The sequence below is a fragment of the Haplochromis burtoni genome, unplaced genomic scaffold (genome assembly GCF_018398535.1).
Source record: "Haplochromis burtoni strain Fernald_Lab_line unplaced genomic scaffold, NCSU_Asbu1 Contig_51, whole genome shotgun sequence".
Classification (NCBI taxonomy): domain Eukaryota; kingdom Metazoa; phylum Chordata; class Actinopteri; order Cichliformes; family Cichlidae; genus Haplochromis; species Haplochromis burtoni.
This window is the reverse complement of record NW_024582412.1, coordinates 1,750,952-1,756,433: the sequence shown is the minus strand read 5'-3', so window position 1 is coordinate 1,756,433 and position 5,482 is coordinate 1,750,952.

The following is a 5,482-nucleotide window of genomic DNA, read 5'->3' as shown; positions in this document are numbered from 1 at the left end:
GATTATTTCATTTATTAAGGGAAAAATATCCATGCCTGCCTGGACCTATGTGAAAAAGTAATTGCAGTAATGAGAAACAAATTCACTGACTGATTCCTATCAGTCTGGAGAAGGTTATGAAGCTATTTTTAAAGCTTTGGGAGTCCAGGAGTGCCCGACCAACCAAAATTTCTCCAGCCATCAGTGACACATCCAGGAGACATGCAGCATCCACTGAAGAACTGCAGGCCTGACACAAAGTCTCATCTCACATTTTCCAAAAAAACGTCTCGATGATCCCAAAGACATTTGAGAAAATATACTGTGGACTGACGAAACAAAAGTTGAGTTCCGTTACATCTGGCATAAAACAAAAAAATTAAAACTAAACTTGATACCAATATCAAACATGGTGGTGGTAGTGTGATGATCTGAGGCTGCTCTGCTGCTTCAGGACCTGGACAACTTGCTGTAACTGAACCATTCACTCTGCTCTCTACCAGAAAATCCTGAAGGAGAATGTTCAGCAGGACAAAGATCCGAAACACAAGAGCAGCTCAAATAAATTTGGGCTGGACTAGTCAAAGTCCAGATCTAAATCTAATAGAGAAGGTTTTGTGTTTTTGAGGGAGGGTTGTATAATTCCCATTTTTCTTTTCTCCCTTCTCTTTGAATGAGGCATGTGGGGAGGAAGAAGAGGTCAAGTCCAACCTATTCAAATATGAATTGCCAAGCAGACAATGTGGGTAAGTATTGTGGAGCTACATTTGGCACTGGGGGGAAAGGACAAGGAGCATCTTGTAAATATTCTCCAGGCCCATGTAGAGCAGCAGAAAGCTCAAGAGTGGAAAAAACAAGCTGCACAACAGCAGTTTGGCCTGACTCCGCTGGAGGTCCTGGTACTCATCAGGCCTTAGGCCTGCATTACAACACACAGATCAAGAGGATACTGGATGACTCTTACAGAGGCTGCGCCAACTAGGATCCTCCCAACCATGTGATTAATTTTCTGTTTCCTCTTTCTAAGCTTGAACTTTTTAAAACTTGTAATATCACAAACGCTGCTTCAAATTGATCTAAAAGCTCAAATTCTCCCTTTTTGTCCTTCTCTTTACTTTTTATGATGTCACAGCATAGCTATCTCAAGCCCCATTTAACTGATGCTCAAGTTATAAATTATGGCTGAAAAGACTAGTGGGTCATTTATCAATCAGGTCTACTCCCAGCTACTTTGTGTGCATGTCAAAGGATCTGTGTGTAAGATAGTGAACTCCAAGTTGCCCCAGTGTGAATGTCTGTGCGAATGTTAGTCAGTGGGCTTGGGTACAGAAAAAGCACTTGTATGAATGTGTGTGTGACTGGGGGCATGAGCCTTGAAGTAAAAATGAGGCTGTTTTATATAATATATAAGTACTGGTCAATTTGCCATTTAAGCTGTGAGAGGCAGCCAGAGACTGTGAAGAGAGAATATTGCAGCTCATTTCAGACAAGGGATGAAGTGAGGAGCTGCACCAAGGCCCAGCTTGACATAAATGTTAAATGTTTATTTTGAACTCCTTATGAAAAAAGCATAGAAAATGCATAAAAATGAGAAATAGAGAGAGAGCTGGACATAAGCGTTAAAGGTGTACTATAATAATAGCTTTGATTGTTGTGAGTGAGTTTATCAATTATTTCCTATTAGATGAATACTACTCTTTGGACACTGTGTGAAATGTAAATAAAAGCAGAATACAATGATTTACATTCTGCGTAGACTCATATTTTATTGCATTTGTGGATGAGACAGGAAATTCAGCTCACAGTCAATGATTTCTCAGCACATTCAGGGATTCCCACGATAGACTTGTGCCTGCTTTTAATGCAGTGTTGCCAGAGAGCCCAAAGATCACAGGCATCCAATATTGATTTTCTGCCTTGTCCTTTAAACATGATTTCTCTAGATTCTCAGAATCTCTTGATAGTATGTACTGTAGATGAACATTACTCTGAAGTTCTTCAGCAATTTGTAGATAGTTATTTGAAAATTGGTGAACCACTGCCCTTCTTTACTTCTGAGAAAGTCTGCCTCTTTAAGATCCACTTTTTATATTGCATTGTGAATAAAATACAGATTTACGAGATTTAAAATCATTCCATTCTGGTTTTATTTGCACTTCATACAGCGTCCCAATGTTTTTTGGAATTGGGTTTTTTAAAAAAAATAGTTTCCTTTTTGGAGCAAAATTCCAAAAATGAGCGGGCTATAGCATTTCTGAAGATTTCTCAGTTTCTCTCTTTGTTATTTACTAGCAAACTAAATATCTGACATCACTTCAGAATTTTTTTAATGTAATAAAAAGTCTGAACTGCCTCAGCACCAAGTGCTTAAAGATTAAACTGATGTCAGGCGTCATACTTTAAGATGGACATGCTTGCTATGAGCGTGTTCGTATGTGTTTGTGTGTACAGATGAGGGTCTCTCCTGACAGTGGTGCCACCCTGATGGCTGGTGAGCGCAGGACAATGGATGGCTGAAAATGAATTTGGACAGCTGAGTGACCGCGGGGCAGCCCCGGCCGAGGGTCATCGTCTGATGACCTTGTGCTGTCTGCCGTGGAAAGCTGATCTGACAGCACGAGGCCCAAGGCCGCAGACACACATGTGGAAGAGCAGATAGCCACCAGGACACAGACTGACTAACTGTCAGATGTGGAGGCAGGAGGAGAGTGAGGGCTGGGAGGTGTTGAGCCATTAACAACAACACTTTGCTCATCAATTAAACAATTGCGACTCTCCTTTGCATTGGCACGTTTAGAGTTAGCCTGATGAGTAGATCAGACTGCATCATATTAGACAGGTCAAGAGTTCAGTCCCTGTACTCAGTGCTGTGATATCCAAAAGCAACATATTAAGTTCCTGATGTGTCGTTTTATTTTCTTTAAAAACTGAATTAATGAGTTGGGCAAACTCTCAGCAGTGCCCTCATTAAAATTAAAAGTCAAAAAATGTTATGTCCAAATAACTAAAACAGTTAATTTCAGCAACTTGACTCCTACCTGATAAAAATTCCTACACTGTGGCTACATAAGGGGCAGCATGGTGGGACTGGCACTGGCTGTTGCCTCATCCTGTTCCAGATCAAGTCATGACTATGTATCACATGCTGACCGTTTTTCAGGAGTGGGCTTGAACTCAAGCATGCTCAGCTGTTTCCTATCTCCACTTTCTGTTTATTGCCTGTATTTCTACTCCATGTAAAATAGTGCTGGGTATCGATTTCTATAATTGATTCGATTCCGATTCATTTATCAGTACGTATCTATATTTTTATGTCTGTGTACAAAAACAAAGCTGACACTTGTGAGACTTCATCAGAGGTGTAAGCATCACAGCAGATGCCTTGGTGTCAAAGAAACTGAGGATAAAGCACAGAAAAACATGAAGGAGATTTTCCTGGCCTGGCTTTTTATAGCAGATAAACCACTTAAAAATACTCTGCAGTAGCTCAAAAACAGAAGAAAACCATGAATCAACATATGAACATTACCTGATGCTGCTGAAGTGAAACAGAGCAAAGGCACAGAGGTTTATAAGGGACACAGCTAAGCCTTTTGCAATTTGGAATAATTTTAAAAAGTTTAAATTTCTTTGGTATTGAACAGCAGAAATTGTCCTTGGTCTACAGGACAAAAGTCACTCTTTTGACCCACACCAGTTTTCACACCTTGGCTCGTGTGATTAGGTAAAGGTTCAACAGGGGGTCCATGATCCTTTAGGGGGACACTACCATAGGGCTTAAAATCTGGGACTCTCCTTCAGTTGCTCTTGGAATGAAGAAACTTCTCGGACGAGAGGTGAAACGTCTTCAAGGAAACTTTTTTAAAAAGTCCAGACGCTGTTCTTTCCCAGCTCCTTAGACTACAAAGACTTGGATGACTAAGAACTTTCACAAACAGCAGAAGTTTGGCTTTCTTCTAGGAGGTCATTTTAGAAAACAAAAAAAAGATAATACAGCAGCTGACAGCGCTGTACACAATGGTAGACTGGTGCATAAAAAGCAAGCAAATTATGCAGAAAACAGAGATTTGAGATCGGAAACTTTTTGAATTACACTGAGAGAGAAGGAGCTGTGCAGGAAGTGTGATTTTTTCATGGTGGAAGCAAAACAGCAAAAGTCAGAGGGAATTAATAATTGTGTTTTTCCAACGTCAAGCGCAGCTTTGATCTTCTTTTGCTGCTGGTTTAATGATTTTTGGCCAGAGAGTGACAAACCCTAAAGGTTCAGAATATGTGAGATGTCGGTTTTCATTACCCGACGGCGTGTATGTGCCCTCGGGTGAACGATCCACGCTCTGTGTTTACATCTTTATGTGGAATCTGCTTACATGCTTTTTAATTTGGTGTTTTAACTCTCTGGTGGTTGTTGAAATAGTTTTGTGAGCTTTAACCTGAGATTCTGGCATTTCTGGCAAAACACATTTATATTTAAAAATCAATTTAGGATTTAATGAATCGATATTGCTTTATTCAAACTAAAATCATTTTGAATCAGGAAATCGATTTTTTAAACGACCCCTAATGTAAAAGCCCTGTGAGTTTGTCTGTTCTCACCTGGACACTTGTTTGACCCACTGAGTTAGACTTACCTGTTCTGGAACTCGAGGAAACCAGACGGATAACCCTGTGAAAAAGAAGTAAAAATACTTATTTGAAACTTTTGTTTTGAGAAAATGTTCCCGAGTGATGTTCTGGTCTTTGGAGAAGTGCTTTTCAGTGCTGTCTTTTGCTGCACATTCCTGAAACTGTTCATCAAAACCTGCTAAGTCATTCAGTTGTGTCCTGCTGTTGAGTCCCTCAGGTAAAATTGAAAAAAAAAAAAAACAGCTCAGTGTTGTGATGAAATTATTAATTTGGTTTCTGCGCCCTCTGAGCTTTATCAGTTGCTTCACTTACCGGATTCAAATGTTGCAACTTTTTTAAAAAGCTTCTTTTTATGAACATGTTCTGCTACTATAGACTGCTCTCAATACTGAGAGAAGTACAACTCTGTTTCTAGAGGTGACTGCTATTTTAAGGTTTTGTGGACATTACATAAATTCTGGTCATTGACTGCGGGGACCTCTAGCCTCTGATGGTTGACTGGACCAGTGCACTTATCACTTCATTTAGATTGCATTACACACTACACTGACTCTGTTTTTATAAAAGAAACCCAATTTCTATCAACAAATCAGTTTAAGTATTTAATTCAAGGGCTACAATGCTGTAATAATTGATGTCCCAAATCAGAGTTGCAGATATTATGTTTAGAGTAGTGTGAGTGTTTTTGACCAACTATGCACACAATCTAAATATGGCTTTTAATCTTTTTAAGTTGAGCAATGTGCATATTACTGTAGGGTCTTTACCTTATGAAATAAAGTGCCTTGATACCAAGGATCCCTATTTAAAATGAACTATATGTTAAAAAGTGAATGTACAGAGTGGGCCATTTATATGGATACACCGTAATAACATGGGA